The following is an 18382-nucleotide window of genomic DNA, read 5'->3' on the forward strand; positions in this document are numbered from 1 at the left end:
AGATATCATATTGCTTTATGCATCATACATAAGTTATAATATGATTGAATCTGCTACATTAACTAAAATATAACTGATTCAATGAACTTCACAGTCTTTACTAAAGTAAATTAAATTTTGATCATTTATTTCATTATGACAACAATCTATGCTACAACTTATAAAAGTACAAAGTGGAAAGTAATGGAAGTCACTCAACAACTGCTAGTAAATGTAAATCCCTCCAAACTCTCCTCAGTTCTTATATCCTTTTAAACAAATGACACTATATTTTTCATCTTATTCTGACTGCTCCTACCTGTTGGTAAGGTAGTGTTGCCAGTTAGTGCTGCAAGGAACATTAGGGTGCATGTATCTTTTGGAATTATGGTTTTCTCTGGGTACTAAGAGATGCTGGAAAAGCTGGATAACTACATGTAAAAAAAAAGAAAAAAGAAATTAGAACACTTCCTAACAAGGAAATCAACCCTGAACATTCATTTGAAGGATTGATGCTGAAGCTGAAGCTCCATTACTTTGGCCACCTGATGTGAAGAGCTGACTCACTGGAAAAGACCCTGATGCTGGGAAAGTGAAGGCCAAAGGAGAAGGGGGCGGCAAAGAATGAGATGGTTAGATAGCATCACTGACTCAATAGACATGAATTTGAGCAAATTTTGGGAGATAGTGAAGGACAGGGAAGCCTAGCATACTGCAGTCCATGCAGTTGCGAAGGGCTGGAGCCAACGGAGCAACTAATACCAACAACAACTAATACCACAGACAAAAACAAACTCAAAATGGACTGAAGATCTAAAGGCAAGGTCTGACACTATCAAACTGTTAGAGGAAAATATGGGCAGAACATTCTTTGATTTATCACAATAAGATCTTTTTGACCCACCTCCTAATGAAAATAAAAACAAAAATTAAAAAATGGGGCCTAATTAATATTAAAAGCTTTTGCACAGCAAAGGAAACCATAAACAAAAGAATAACCCTCAGAATAAAAGACGATATGTGCAAACAAATTAACTGACAAAGGATTAATCTCCAAGACAAACAGCTCATGAAGCTCAATATCAAAAAAGAAACAATCCAATCAAAAAATACCTAGAAGAGCTAAAAAGACAATTCTCCAAAGAAGACATACAGATGGCCAATTAACACATGTAAAGATGCTCAAACATCACTAATTATAAGATAAATGCAAATCAAATCTACAAGGAGATATCACCCCATACCTCAGAATGGCCATCATCAAAAAATCTATTAACAATAAACGCTGGAGAAGGTGTGGAGAAAAGAGAACCCTCTTGTACTTTTGGTGGGAATGTAAATTGATACAGCCAATATGGAGAACAATATAGAGATTATTTAAAAAACTAAAAGCAGAACTACCCTATGACCCAGCAATCCCACTCCGGGGCATACACTCAGAGAAATGCACTCCAATGTTCATTACAGCACCATTCACAATAGCCAGGATATGGAAGCAACCTAGATGTCCATGGGCCGATGAATGGACAAAGAAGATGTGATACATGCACACAATGGTATATTACTTAGTCATAAAGGGGAACAAAGTTGGGTCATTTGTAGAGACATGAACGGACCTAGAGAATGTCATACAAAGTGAATTAATTTAGAAAGAGAAAATCAAATATTATATATTAATGTATATATGTGGACTCTTAAAAAAATGGTATAGATGACTTATTTACAAAACAGAAATAGAGACACAGATATACAGAACAAATGACACCAAAAGGGCAAAGAGGGTGTGAAATGAACTGGGATTGACATATATACACTATGGATACTATATATATAATAGATAACTAATGAGAACCCACTCTGTATCTCGGGGAACTCTACTCAGTGCTCTGTGGTGAGCTAAGTGGAAAGGAAATCCAAAAAAGAGGAGATATATGTATAGCTGATTCATTTTGCTATGCAGCAGAAACTAACATAATATTGTAAAGCAACTATATCTTAATAAAAATTAATCAAAAATAAAACATTTTTAAATGAAAATTTTAAAAAATATTCATGGAAACTTTAACTGTGAAATCATATTCAAAATTAGCAATATAAATGGGTCTATAGAGATTTTATCTTCTGAAATCTAGTGCAAAATATCACTTTGTTATTCCTCTGGGTTCCCTGTAGCTAATATTTAGCTTTTGCCATCAGACACTGAAAAGTGCTCCACTGTAGAAAGACAGTCACACAGAACTACATAGTGAGCTATCCAACACTGCTAACTTTCAATGCTTCTGATAATTACTTTAGATCAGTTCTTTAAAAAAAAAAAAAAGATACTGCATTTGTGGTACTGAGAAAAGAAATTAATGGCACCACCATTTATTGATAACAAAGCAAATCCTGTGAATAAAATCAAATTATGAAATTTTAAAGCATATTGACATAATTAGGAGGTTTCCTCCTTCTTAGGACTGTTTCTTAGATAATCACTCAATACACTGACTTGGGCACTTTGACTTACAATTGATTAAAAATGATCTCTAGAATTCAGGTAAGTCAGAGAAGAGCATACTAAAAGCAGAAATGCCAGCTGAAAGACTAATAAGTTCAGAAAGACTATATAATTTTGCTATGATAATGATGTATTCTCATAATGGTGACTCTTGATCACTAAGAAAGATGAAACAGTAAAGTATCCTGCAATTATTGTCTTTTTACTTGTAACTGGACAATGGCAATGATTACATTTCAAGGTGTTTCATTTAAAAGGATACTTTCAATTTTTTTTAAGTCGCCCAGTCATGTCCAACTCTTTGCAACCCCATATATAGTCCATGGAATTCTCCAGACAAGAACACTGGAGTGGGTAGCCATTCCCTTCTTCAGGGTTCCCTTCTTCAGGGGATCTTCTCAACCCAGGGATTGAACCCAGGTACCCCTCATTGCAGGCAGATTCTTCACCAGCTGAGGTACCAAGAAGCCTTTATTTTATAATAAACACATTTTGGCACTTGAACATTTAGAATTCAAATATCTTGAAAAGTACTTCATTATTTATTGGATGATAAAGTAGATTAATGATATTCTATGAAAGGTGCATGAAAGTGAAAGTGACGGTCATTAAGTTGTATCTGACTCTTTGAGACCCCATGGACTGCAGCCCGCCAAGTCTCCTCTGTCCATGGAATTCTCCGGATTTCATAGAATTTCATAGAATACTGTAGTGGGTTGCTGTTTCCTTCTCCAGGGAATCTTCCTGACCCAGGGATGAACCCAGGTCTCCTGCACCGTAGGCAGATTCTTTACCATTTAAACCACCAGGAAAGCCCTGAAATGGGCATAGGAAAGCAATATATTTGCATATATATGTACACTTATTTATATGAAAGTCATATATAAGATATAAAATAGACTTATCTGTTAAGCTGAATAAAACTACAAATAAAGGCTCATATCCATCAGCCTTTCTATGTGAAATTATGCTTTTTTCTTTGGAAAACTTATGTTACCCATGTACATGCATGCTTCTTGAAGGTAATATTTATGAACATTTTACATTGTTCTCAGACATTTCCTTTCATTATGAGTTTTGTTCACCAAAAGCTTTCAATGGAACATGCAACAAATAATATCTACACTGTGTAAAATGAAAACTCATGTATCTACCATTATTTGTTAAAATGCTATTTCACACACTTAATGCTACTAGCCAACCAAATCACATGCTATTCACTGAACTCACCATGCACTTTCTCAAATATATAAAGTTTGAGATCTGGAATGATCTGATAAAATAATCCATCATAAAATGGTCAAGTTCAAAGATCACTACCTCTATGATTGTCCTCTATTCCTTCACTCAGAAAATTGTTCAGAAAAAGCCTAAGATCAGAGGGAAATTGCTCCTGAGAAATCTTATAGTGTAAATCAAGAAACATCTTCAACAACATCTTTACTATAGGTTTAGTAATGACTTTTTCTTATATAGTGTTCTTTAGTAAAGGCCACATCATCATCTTAAAGCACAGAACTATATGCAACTGATAATTTATAGTCAAAAGTATCACTCTGACAGGTAGGCTTCCCTATGGATGTATTGCAGAGTATCTAGTGCAGATGTTATTCCTCGGAGACCCGAGGTCGTCCTGGATAAGTCCTGGGAATACTGAGGATTGCCAACTTACCTATAGCTCACAGAAAAGTTGTACATTTTTTGATTTTGTAAATTCAGTTTTTCATAAGATTTTATTTGAAGGAAACATTCAGTAGCTAATAGTTTAAGACCACTGGTCCTAAAGAATGGATGAACTGGCTTTCTACTGAGTTTTGCACAGATTTGGGACAGCTGCAAATCTGACAGTATACTGCAAATATGGTATACTTCTAGCCAATAAGACTGTTAGCAATACACTGGGTTTATATTCCTACAGACAGTGGGGTTGTGGTGTTGACAAGCTTAGATAAATTCCAGGCATTATAATGCATGTTAAAAATAAAAGCCATCCCACTTCCTGTAGAATATAAGCCAAGACAGGCCCATGGGGAAGACTGAAATTATGCTAATTAAATAATGGTACATATCCATTAAAATCCCAGCCAAACAACACTATTTACAAGCTTAGAAATGGCACTTTACTTTTTCTTACAGAAGTTGTCATCATTAGACATATTACCACATTGCAAGACAAACAAACAAACCTACCAAAAGTATTAGCAATGATATGCCCTACTTTATTACATATTCATGATCATAGTCAGTTGAGTTTTTTAGATGAATAAATAATGATGATTATAATATTTTTAGCATTCATTTTTGTCACTGTAGATACTCCTCAACTATCGATTCATCTGATATCCAGACCCATATGTAAAAGTTATAATTAAAAAGAATATATATTTTAAAAAACACAAAGTGAATAACTTTTGTTTTTAAATGCTCACATATATTTCTGGCATACTGATAGATTTCCATGGAAATATTCTCTTATATTCTGATGCATAATGCAATGTATATGCTAATATTGACATAATGATTACAGTTAACATCTGCTAAGGGCCCATTATATAGTAAGATAGTATAAAGTGCTTTGTGTGCATTTTCTCATTTGCATTTAAGGAAAATATTATTTGCTTCTCATTTTACACCTAAGTTCACTGAGTCAAAGGTTATCAGCTTGCCTCAGACCTCAGATGTAATAATTGAGATGGCACATGGAGATGGCACATTAAGTTGGGTCAGTCTAGCCCACATTTGAGCTTCATATCAAAGACCTGCAATATTTGGTTGAGAAAGTTTCATTTGATTAGCAATGGGGATTAAATCACTTTGCCACTGCTATCTAGCTGCACATTTCCGTTAATTACTTGGCTTCTCTTATCCACAGCTTCTTCATCTGTAACTTGGGTATAATAGTGGTTTTTGCCTATAGGTTTAATGTGAAAAATAACTAAATTACATAATGGTATAATATTATAAACATAGCTATTATTATTAATGTTGTTGTTTTTATTATGTTTTGATCATGGAAAAAAGTATCATGCAAGAAGTCCTTAATGAAGGGTCACTGTGCAGAGAAGAGGAAGGTGGAGGCTGGGAAGACACTGGGGCCAAGAGCTCTAAGTATCCCAGAGACTGGGCAAACAATGCACAGGCCAGGCAGTAAGGGACCAATGAGGGCAGGCAGCTCAGAGGAGAAAGAGACATTATAAGAAGCACAGAAAAAATTAGTAACTTTCCACATCACCCAGAATAAAATTGAAAATCCCAAGGCTTGGCGTGAATTGCTACCTTCTACCCCTTCCACCTTCACTTTGGTCACAGCACATCATCTCTTTCCTTTCCAAAGGACTTTCATTTTTCTGTCATATTCTGTTGTTTCTTCTGCCTTAAACACTACTGCCCCATGTGTCTCTGTGGCTAGCTCATCACCTTTTCCAGGACATTATATAAATATCATCATTGAAAGAAATCTTCCCTCATTGCAAAATACCATTTTGTTCTACCTTATTTCACTCTTTTTTCCATTTTCTCTCGTTTATGCTTAGAATCGATCACATCTTAACAAATGTGATTGAAATAGTAGATATTGCCCCCCACTTTTCTTTGGTGTTTTTTTTTTTTTAGTTTTACTGTTACCTTTCCCTCACCCTCACAAGAACGCTGGTCTCATGAACACAGGGAATTTATCTCACTGCTGCATCCCCAAGCCTCACTACACTGTCTGGTACAAGGCAGTTGCTCAGAATGTTTGTTTAATTAGTTATTTAATTTAGATCATCATTTAACAGTTGGATTAGCTGTGGAAGATTCATATTTGGGGATCTATAGATAATTGGGGTTATTTTTTTAATTACATGAAAAATAATTTCCATACAGGATGAAAAGAATAGAAATGGAAACATTATTTTAAGTGACAAAAGGACACTATAGGCGGTGTCCATTTATCTCCTAAGTTTTTGATAACTGCGTACAAGAACAAATAAACTGAAAATATGGACCAGGCACTCTGCATCTTTTTTGGGTTTTTGAACTACATTCTCAGAATCATGAGAGAGAAGCAGATATTAAGGAAGCAAGCATGAGAACATACTCATTATTTTCTAATGCTTTGAATAACAAGATTTTAAAATATTGTAAGGAAACATCTGAAGTCACTTTTGTTTATATGTTTACTAATTCTATATTTTGGCCATTCCCTGACTACTACACTACCTGTTCCAATATAATGTATTCTTACAATATTTTTATTTGAAAACATAAAATTAATTTCATTTTCTCCATTGTTCTTTAAACTGACACTTTGACCATGTTTGTTTCCATACATAGAATTCTTTTCCACAACAACATATCAGTAAGAATTATGCAAGTTAGTTTCTCCTGGGTTCACAGCATGTCTAATAAGTAGACTTGTGTACATTCCTTCTGCTGCCTCTTAACTCAGGTTTCCCAAGGTTTGTGATATTTTAAATGTAAAGCAGTAAAAAAAAAAAAAAAAAACTTAATTTTTAACAAAATTGAAACTTTCATGTTATCTTCATGTGTCACTGGGTAAACAAATCCTATTTTTCTACTACTAAATCCAAGGTATCCATATACTCCACATTTATTTTGAAAGAATATCTACGATTTCTGTTTTTAAATCAATAAGGCTTTTGTATTACTAGCTTATACACTGTTGAAAATATGAACGACCTCTTTAAACAAATGTATACTTTGTTTATTTCTGAATCTCTTCCCAATTGCTTTATATTTTAGATATACATAATTCAGCAGTTATTTCAAAGTGAATCAGATTTTTACACTAGTTAACATTATATAACTATGAGCAATTCCTATGAAAAAAAGTCTAAGGGTTGAATGTGGAAGTATCTATAATGACCATGAAATAATAATCACAACTTTAAAAGTATTTTTTCCTTTAGAATATTGTCAGGATATGAGCAATTAAAAATTACAAAATTTTGGTATTAATATCTGAAGTAGGTAGTTATTTGAAGGCCAAAAGTTCTCCCGGTCACTGTAATATTTCTCTATTTTTTACAAAGATATTATTTGGGGCTAAGTAAAATTGATGCCTTTATCTGTAAGACTACAAGACAATCATTTGCTCAGGGCAAGAATAATTTTATGCTCTCTCTCTAGATCTATGCCCTATAATTTAGAAATAATTTGTAAGAAATTTGGATATAATTGATGCTCCAAAATATTAAATATCAAAAATTTATACAATATATTATCTTGATAGTAAATAAGATTTAATAGTATATTACTAATATTTTAATAAGTTTCTAGGACAATCCAAAAGAATGTGTAATCCTTAATAATTACAGGTAAGTAAATTGGGATATACATAACATAGCCAAAATGAATGCATTTATATTCTGAAATTAAAAAAAAACGTTTTGAATTCCATTTGTGTCATAATTCTGTTTCTCTATCATATCAGAACATTAATTTTATTGTTTAAAAATATGATATTTATATCTATTTGTTTGCATATATATTCAAAATATATATGAATATATATATATATTCAAAATGAAGTCCTTATTATTTTATACTTATATAAAATCGTCCTCAATTTTATTCCCAAATAATTCCAATCATATCAATTTTTATTTTACTTTACTATTTTCATTAGAAAAGATACAATCAACATATATGAAGCAAAAATAATTATCTGTATTTAAGCAGCAAGAATTTCTACCAGAACTAGAAAGGTGTGCTTCAGTGTATTAGTAACTATCTTCTTTAAGATTCACGTGTCACTGAGAAGAAATGCTTTTACAACATAGGCAGCTTTCAAAGGTTAGGTAATACTTGCATTGCAGACTGTAGTTCTGTTTGTAGGGCAAGTAGAGTACAAGTGAGTTCACTGCAGATGGAGTTAAAAGGCAGGCGGGTATTCATTCATCAGCTCCTGCTTTTTCACTGATACATGCTACTTTCTACCCTTTACAAAACAAACTCATATTTTTCTCATAGTGTAAAGACAATGAAGTTCCTCTCTTATGATTCTATTATCTTTGTGCCACAAATGAATGGTGACATATATTAACTGAATTTCAAACACTTATTCATAGCATAAATCTCCTGGAACAAAATATTTTCCTGACATTTGAGTCTTTTGGAGCTTGCCAAATAATTCCTTTGTCCTCTACCAGAGCTCTGAAATAACATATTCGTGAAAATGATACTTAGGAAATGACAGCAAGGTTGATAAATTGGTGTTGATTTATTGTCATTTCCTATTCATTTTTTTCCTGTCCCATACCAAAGAGCTGTAATGGGAAATAGCTTTTCATCCATGTATTAGGAAATGAACCTCAGTCTACATTGACTTGTAGCTGAGAAATTAGGTATAGGATTCTGGGATCATTCTGAGATGTCAAGTTTGTGAATGCAATTATAAATCAGAGAGATAGAAGGCTGATTTTCTACAATGATATTAGTAGGTTCTAAGTCACTGAAGAGCTAAAGGTATATTTGAATGGCAGTGCTATTATTTTCGTTCAAATGACGATAAATATTATTTTAGACTTTTGAATAGAGAAGTCAGTGGTTCAATCAAGAGTCATCTGAAGGTTCTGTTACAGTAAAGATAGCTGGATCCCACCTCCAGAGTTTCAGATTCAGTGGATCTGGTGTGTAGTCCAAAATTTACATTTTGTGGGAATCTTAATGCTGTTATTTGGGGGACCACAGTTTGACTTTCAGGGGAGTAAATCACTGACAGGTAAATCCCATGGAAGCTGAGAATCACTTGTTTTCAAGTAGAAGACAGTAAGAACTCATAAATTTTGTATATGATAAGAAAGTATCTAGCCAGATAGTGTCTATCATTTTTTGCCAATGTTTATTTAACACATGAACATATATATATATGTTCATATATATATATATATATATATATATAAATTTGAAAATGTTATTGTGTTTCCCATTCTTCAAACATTCTAGAGAATGCAAGAGTGATTCATTGACTTGTTGATTTTGTTTAGGAAAGACAAGTTCACTGACCCCAATAAATATTGTCAGCATTTTTTTTTTTTTTTTGCAGCAGCAGCAGCAGTGATAGAGGCCAGAGGTGGTAAGTGGTCATTTTAGCAAGGTTAGTCAAAGAAGGCCTCTAAGGGGTTGACATTTGACCTAGAATATGTAAAGAAGCAAGTTACAAAAAGATCTAAGTACAGAGTTAGCATTAGCTCAAGGTTCTAAAGTAAGAACAAGCTTGACTAAGCTGAATACAGTGCTTTTCAATTTTCTTAAAAAAAAAAAAAAGTCATAGAAAGTGCCATTCGATTAAAGATTAAGGTTGAAATAGAGGTTTTTTAGAAAATCAACTAAGAATAGCTAAGGAAATTTGAGAATTAATCACATAAACTTTTTCACAGAAAAGGAAGAATAAGACTCAACAGTATTTATTAAATGAGTATGCTGAAGTTAAGGTCACAAGCCCAAAGAGGGAGATTCCAGAGATGGGCTGAGTAGACAAAACTACCATGGAGCTCATGTTACATTTCTGAACAACCAGAAAGTCAGTTTATCATTTACAATAGGGGGCATTCTTTTCCTGGAAATGGAATATTATTTATGTCTGCTCTCCATGAATTTCCCATTGTTACAATATATGAGAAGTTGAATTTCAGAATAAATTACTTTTGACAAAAGATGGATTCAGTGTAAAATGAAAGGGAGCAACAACACTGCAATCAACTGACCTCAGTGAGGCCCAATGACTCAAGTCAGACCCACAACATAGAACATATCTTTCTAGTTACTAGAGAGTTTGAGTATCTCTCCACTGCGACCTCAACCCAAAACATGGCTGGAAATGCAATAGTGAGTTCTTACTGTTTCGGCTGCTTTCTTCCAGCTTGCGTAAAAATCATCAGCACCCTCTGCCAACATATTCTTTTTTAATCAGATGTAAATCTTTGTCACAGATTTACATTTGCTAATATAATGACACCCTCCTAGGACTCTACTTGGGTCACTATGATATGCCTTTGAGGAATCCTCAAAGTCTAGCTTCTCACACATTTAGGGTTTGGAATATGGCTGCTATTGGGAATAGCTATACTCTTCTGTTATAACTATATTTTTGAAAAAATTTTAGAAGGTTGCTTAAATTTATTTGGAAAAAATAACTTGCAATTCCCATGTTATAGGCTGAACTGTGTCCCTGCCACCACAAAACTTATATGTTGAAGTCCTATCACCATCATCTCAAAACGTGACTGTGTTTGGAGATACGGCCTTTAAAGAGGCAACTAAAATTAAAATAAGGCTGTTAGGGTGGACTAGAATCTGCCCACAATGCAGGAGGCACAGATTTGATTCTTGGGTTGGGAAGATCCTCTGGAGAAAAGAATGGCTACCCACTCCAGTATTCTCGCCTGGAGAATCCCACGGACAAAGGAAACTGGTGAGCTACAGTCCTTGTTGTCGCAAAGAATTGGACAGGACAGCAACACTTCAGAGTGGGCTCTATTCCAATATGAGTAGTATCTTTATAAGAAGAGGAAATTTGGACCTAAGAAGAAACACCAGTGATGTGTGCACACAGAAGAAAGGCCCTGTGAGGACACAGAGAGAAGTCAGCCACCTGCAAGCCAAGCAGAGAGGCTCTGGGGACAACCAAATCTGCCTAAGCCTTAATCTTGGATTTCCAGCCTCCAGAACTGTGAGAAAACACACCGTTGCATAAGTCACTCAATCTTTGATATTTTCTTATGGTATCTCTAGCAAAGTAAAACATCCCATGATTTCTGACTATGAAAGCATCCAAACAGTACATCTCACAATGGTTGATACATCTTTGGAACACTAGTAGTAGAGAGAGGAGAGGAGGAGAAAAAGAGGGTAGAGAAGGAAGAGAGGATAAATAGCCAGTAAGTGGATTTCCTTTTTGTGGTAAAACAGAAATGAAATCAGATATGGTGGTTAAGTATCTGTCTGTCTAGTCCCTGTCTCTCTCTCACATATACTAAAAAAACAAACAAACAAAAAAAACTGATAACAATGTCCTTTAGTTAAAACAATGATCTATAGATTGTCTGCTTTTTTTTTTTTTAATTTTTATTTTTACTTTATTTTACTTTACAATACTGTATTGGTTTTGCTATACATTGACATGAATCCACCACTGGTGTACATGCGTTCCCAAACATGAACCCCCCTCCCACCTCCCTCCCCATAACATCTCTCTGGGTCATCACCATCCACCAGCCCCAAGCATGCTGTATCCTGAGTTGGACATAGACTAGCGATTCGATTCTTACATGATAGTATACATGTTACAATGCCATTCTCCCAAATCATCCCACCCTCTCCCTCTCCCTCTGAGTCCAAAAGTCCGTTATACACATCTGTGTCTTTTTTGCTGTCTTGCATACAGGGTCGTCACTGCCATCTGCTTTTGAATTCAGTAATGATTGAAAAGACTCTTGTAACAAATTAAGTTTCTTCAGAAGTAAGAAGTGTCAGATTCTATCACTTAGAATTAAGAATGGCATTTTAAAACAGTTGTGCTATAGACAGCAGTTTCCAATATGCAAAAAACACCTCCTGAACTTATGTGACATTTAAAAAAAAAAAGGAACATAACTGTATTCTGCTACTCAGTAATTCTTTGGAACTGGGCAGGGACTTGTAATGTACACTCCCAAAACAAAAAGAACAAATATTATTTGGATGTTTGCCACCTAATTGGTTGAGATCATAATTCTAATGTTCAAAAAAACTAGAATGTAATTATAATTCTTCACTCTGTGACAGTGAATTCATCATTTTATTATCTGAGCTCTTGATTTTTTCTTCAGTTTGTAAGATAAAAGATGTAGACACATTGGCCACATAGCACAAAAATATATATCAAACTGAAAACTTTAATACATTAATAATAGTGAAGTCACTGCTGACTTAGGCTAAGTGCTTTAATTAATGACATTGACAAGGTGAAATGTCATCATTCTGTCTTCTGTGTGTCTACCTAGCTGGGCTTCCCTGGTGGTTCACATGGTAAAGTATCTGCCTACAATTCAGGAGACCCAGGTTTGACCCCTGAATTGGGAAGATCCCCTAGAGAAGTGAATGGGTACCCACTCCAGTATTCTTGCCTGGAGAATCCCACAGACAGAGAAGCCTGGTGGGCTACAGTCTAGGGGGTCACAAAGAGGCAGATATGACTGAGCAACTAAGCACACACACACACACACACACACATACACACACACACACACGCCTACCTAGCTAACTCAGGATAAAACTATGAAATAAACTAGGTAAATTAGATAATAGATCCATACTAACCACAGACTCCATGCTGAGAATCATACTAAACGAAAAAATAAAACCATGAGTTTCTGAGTGTTGGCTATGTGCCAAGCTTTGGGCTAGGCTCTTCAAATACTCTTTTAATTTATCCTCACAAGAACACTAAGAAATATGGATCATGATCTCTGTTTTATAAATATGGATACTTAAATTCAAAAATAAAATAAATTCTCCAAGATGGAAGAGCTATTCATTTGTAAGTGCTGAGGCTTTAATATAGCTGTTTGACTCCTAGAACTCCGCTATTTACAATTTAACATGTCCCTCTAAAACAATACCATAACTAAGACATCCTGGCCCAAATGGAGGAAAAAAATACAACCTCTGGTTAATGAGTCTAGTACTTATGTCTGTTCTCTTGTGATTTATACTGAGGAGGGCTTAAAAGAATACACTGAATAAAAAATGGTGTCAACTGTGAATAGCACTACGAATCATGGAATCTAAAGCATAACAATTTTTTTCTCTTTGTTTGCCCTCAGAAGCTTCCATAATGAAAATTACTTTCCCAAAGCATATGGCCTTTTTATGTTTTCCTTTTCCACTACTTAAAAACATTTATGATGAAGAATAACTTTCTTCATATTCCATATGTTTGCTCATCTCAAGGAGAAATTCTGCAGATTTCGTCTGGAGCTGATTGAAGCAAAGAATTATGTTTCCCCTAATACAAAAACCATAGGCACTGGCAGAACACAGAATATAAAATATCAAACCGAGAGATTTTTTGTAGTTGGTAGTAAGTACAACTTAACTAGGGGTAGTACTGATCAGATTGTCATTGAAGGAGATGAAATTTCAGAAAAGGCATCCATCAGTAATTTACCTATATACCCCTTTATTTATACTGTTCATAGGGTTCTCATGAAACCCATAAAGAATGAAGATTCTCCAGAAAAAATGAAAAGACAGAGCCAAAGCAAAAACAACATCCAGTTGTGAATGTGACTGCTGATAGAAGCAAGGTCCGATGCTGTAAAGAGCAATATTGCATAGGAACCTGCAATGTTGGGTCCATGAATCAAGGCAAATTGGAAGTGGTCAAACAGGAGATGGCAAGAGTGAACGTCAACATTCTAGGAATCAGCAAACTAAAATGGATTGGAATGGGTGAATTTAACTCAGATGACCATATTACCTACTACTAGGGGCATTACTTTGCCGACTCAGGTCTGTCTAGTCAAGGCTATGGTTTTTCCAGTAGTCATGTATGGATGTGAGAGTTGGACTGTGAAGAAGGCTGAGCACCAAAGAATTGATGCTTTTGAACTGTGGTGTTGGAGAAGACCCTTGAGAGTCCCTTGGACTGCAAGGAGATCCAACCAGTCCATTCTGAAGGAGATCAGCCCTGGGATTTCTTTGGAAGGAATGATGCTAAAGCTGAAACTGCAGTACTTTGGCCACCTCATGCGAAGAGCTGACTCATTGGAAAAGACTCTGATGCTGGGAGGGATTGGGGGCAGGAAGATAAGGGGATGACAGAGGATGAGATGGCTGGATGGCATCACTGACTCGATGGGCGTGAGTCTGAGTGAACTCCGGGTGTTGGTGATGGACAGGGAGGCCTGGCGTGCTGCAATTCATGGGGTCGCAAAGAGTCGGACACAACTGAGCGACTGAACTGAACTGAACTGAACTGATGGGCAGGAATCAGAAGAAATGTAGTAGCCCTCATAGTCAAAAAAAGAGTCCCAAATGCAGTACTTGGATGTAATCTCAAAAACGACAGAATGATCTCTGTTCGTTTCCAAGGCAAACCATTCAATATTATGGTAATCCAAGTCTAGGCCACAGGACTGGAAAAGATCAGTTTTCATTCCAGTCTCAAAGAAAGGTAATGTGAACGAATGCTCGAACTACTGCACAACTGCACTCATCTCACACACTAGCAAGTAATGATCAAAATTCTCCAAGCCAGGCTTCAACTTTACGTGAGCAGTGAACTTCCAGATGTTGAAGCTGGTTTTAGAAAAGGCAGAGGAATCAGAGATCAACATCCGCTGGAGCATGGAAAAAGCAAGAGAGTTCCAGAAAAACATCTATTTCTGCTTTATTGACTATGCCAAAGCCTTTGACTGTGTGGATCACAAGAAACTGTGGAAAATTCTGAAAGAGATGGGAATACCAGACCACCTGACCTGCCTCTTGAGAAACCTATATGCAGGTCAGGAAGCAACAGTTAGAACTAGACATGGAACAACAGACTGGTTCCAGATAGGAAAAGGAGTACATCAAGGCTGTATATTGTCACCCTGCTTATTTAACTTATATGCAGAGCACATCATGAGAAATGCTGGGCTGCAGGAAGCAGAAGCTGGAATCAAGATTGCCATGAGAAATATCAATAACCTCAGATATGCAGATGATACCACTCTTATAGCAGAAAGTGAAGAGGAACTAAAGAGCCTCTTGATGAAAGTGAAAGAGGACATTGATGAAACTGACTTAAAGCTCAATATTCAGAAAACTAAGATTATAGCATCTGGTCCCATTACTTCATGGAAAATAGATGGGGAAACAGTCACCGACTTTATTTTTCTGGGCTCCATAATCAATCTTGATGGTGATTGCAGCCATGAAATTAAAAGACGCTTACTCCTTGGAAGGAAAATTAAGACCAACCTATATAGCATATTAAAAAGCAGAGACATTACTTTGCCAACAATGGTCAGTCTAGTCAAGGCTATGGTTTTTCCAGCAGTCATGTATGGATGTAAATGTTGGACTATAAAGAAATCTCAGTGCTGAAGAATTGATGCTTTTGAACTGTGGTGTTGGAGAAGACTCTTGAGAGTCCCTTGGATTGCAAGGAGGTCCAACCAGTCCATCCTAAAGGAGATCACCCGTGAGTGTTCACTGGAAGGACTGATGTTGAAGCTGAAACTGCAATACTTTGGCCACCTGATGTGAATAGCTGACTCATTTGAAAAGACCCTGATGCTGGGAAATATTGAGGGCAGGAGGAGAAGGGGACGACAGAGGATGAGATGGCTGGATGGCATCACTAACTCAATGGACATGAGTTTGGGTTAACTCTGGGAGTTGGTGATAGATAAGGAGGCCTAGTGTGCTGCTGTCCATTCAGTTGCAAAGAGTCGGACATGACTGAGTGACTGAACTGAACTGAATTGAATCCCTGTTATTGATAGTTTCAGCTACCTATTGTGTGTTATACACTAGGATGATGATAGATAAAGGAGACAAAGTCATCTCCAGAGGAAATATTGTGCAGGTAAAGAACCTACTCATGACTGAGAGGCAATGGCACCCCACTCCAGTACTCTTGCCTGAAGAATCCCATGGATGGAGGAGCCTGGTGGGCTGCAGTCCATGGGGTCGCTGAGAGTCAGACACGACTGAGCGACTTCACTTTCACTTTTCACTTTCATGCATTGGAGAAGGAAATGGCAACCCACTCCAGTGTTCTTGCCTGGAGAATCCCAGGAATGGTGGAGCCTGATGGGCTGCCATCTATGGGGTCGCACAGAGTCGGACACGACTGAAGTGACTTAGCAGCAGTAGCAGCAGCAGCTCTAGTTAATGTGATCATGAGGTATGGCTTACATCTATGATGCTGCTGAAGAAACAAGTGATGGATAAAATCTTCTAAGATTCTATCAGCTAGATCTGTCTCTGTGCCTGTTAATCCAAGGATCCCCAAAAGGTGCAACAGGACTAGTTGAGCAGATTATACCCGAGAGAATCTTGTTTTTTGCAACAAATATAGTGATACCAAGATGTCACTGGTTCTGACAGTGAAAGATTTCTATTTAAACATAAAATTTGCCATTTTTTAATTATAAGAAGCCATTTTAAATAAAAATATTTCATCTACAAATAGGATTTGGATATTTCAATGGGCACAAAATCACAGGTATACTTCTAATCAACCCACAAAATAAAATCAGGAAATTAATATTTGATTGATCTTTGTGGCAAAAATATCTTCACCAAAATTACACTATAGAATCAAGTGAGAGCATGTCAGATTCTTGTGTTCCCTTTGTTCATTTTCATATCCATCCCAGCCAAGATATTTTAGTGGCAGTTATAATTGTTTTACAATAGCCTTGGAAACATGTCATATCACAGCACTTACAGAGATGCTGTCATAATAGCCTGTCTCAAGAAAACCTCAGCAAAGCCTTAAAATGAAAGTTTACCAAGTGGGAAAGTCACAAATTGATACGGTACAACTGAATTGAAAATTTACTTGGTAAACTAAAGTTCCAAGTCATTTAGAAACAATAAAAAAATATGTCACTGCGTTCATGTGTGCCAATCATACCAAAATGCCTAGTAATATCTAAGGGCTTAGTTAAATAAATTCTTTAGATATTTTTAAGGAAACATGGCAAAAACACATCGTGCTAGATGCAAAAAAAAAAAAAAAAAGAAAGAAAGAAAGAAAAAGCTTATACACAAAGGTTTCTTAATGCTGGAAGTACTTTCAAAGCCTCCTAAATTAATTCAAAGGGAAAAGAATATCATCACCAAGTGCTGCCATTTCTAGTGAGAGAATTGTTTACTACAGCAGCAAAACAAGCTGACCATGGCCCAGGGGAGCGCGTCATCACAGCTTTACTAATGGCCTATCTATATTACCTCATGACAACTGTGAGCCCAGCACTTCCAGATCTATGTGGTACACCTGGGTCACTGTGAACCTGAATGATCTCATCTCCCAGGTACAGGCCTGGCTGTTTCAGTCATCTGTGCAGTCAGAATCGAGCAACTCCTTTGGGTAGATTACACTGATGGTAAGGATTTCAAATAGGTTTTTCTAAAACACAGTCCTATCTCCTAATAGAGTTATTATTCTTCAATTTTAGTGATGAGGCTGCTGACAGTTTTCTTGTGATACTTTGCATCTTTTACATTCATCTCTAATACCCTGCCCTTTTGTCACCTCATCATGTGCTTTATACTGGGCAATGTTCCCAATTTATTATAGGAGAAAATGGGCTTTATTTTATATCATTTGAAAGATTTTGGTCCAATTAGCAGCATGATTTAGTTCCTAAGTAAATATTTTGAACTAGACAAAATCTTGAAATAGAGTTTGCACCTCAGATACTACAGGAATCATTTGGTTAATAGTTATAAAAGTAGGTTATTTGTATTTACAGATTGAACACTTGCCCTTTCAACTTAATATATAATTTTCCTGAAGCCCAGATTTGAATCATACACATTAGGATGTACTAGAATGAGGTTCTATGCAGGTAAACAAGGAAAACAAACAGATTAAAATTCATATCCCAGTACTAAGTACTTTTTATTTCTGGATGCGTACATATTTTTGTGCGGGGAAGGGAAAATATAATCTCTTATTTGAAAATGGAAATCCACAAAGGTCCCACAAACATCTCTCACAAAAATCAAGGATTTACTGGAAGATGACAAATATCAAGAAACCATAGCAAATATATCTTAATAGTCATTCTTCTGAGGCTATATTCAACCTGTTTCCTTTTCACACAGCCCTCCAGGTAATTGCTTGCCAATTCATCATGATAGGCATGAGAAATAAAATCTACTTGCCAATCCTGGTTTACTATGTATAAAGAAGCACTG

At 35.9% G+C, this 18382-nt stretch overlaps 1 protein-coding gene across 2 annotated transcripts in view; it reads right to left on the reverse strand.

Annotated features, from left to right (window-relative positions):
- Nucleotides 1–18382, reverse strand: part of CCSER1 (coiled-coil serine rich protein 1) — a 1477979-nt gene that overhangs the window by 110218 nt on the left and 1349379 nt on the right. The gene's annotated exons all lie outside the window — the stretch shown is intronic.

The sequence above is a fragment of the Ovis canadensis genome, chromosome 6 (assembly GCF_042477335.2).
Source record: "Ovis canadensis isolate MfBH-ARS-UI-01 breed Bighorn chromosome 6, ARS-UI_OviCan_v2, whole genome shotgun sequence".
Classification (NCBI taxonomy): domain Eukaryota; kingdom Metazoa; phylum Chordata; class Mammalia; order Artiodactyla; family Bovidae; genus Ovis; species Ovis canadensis.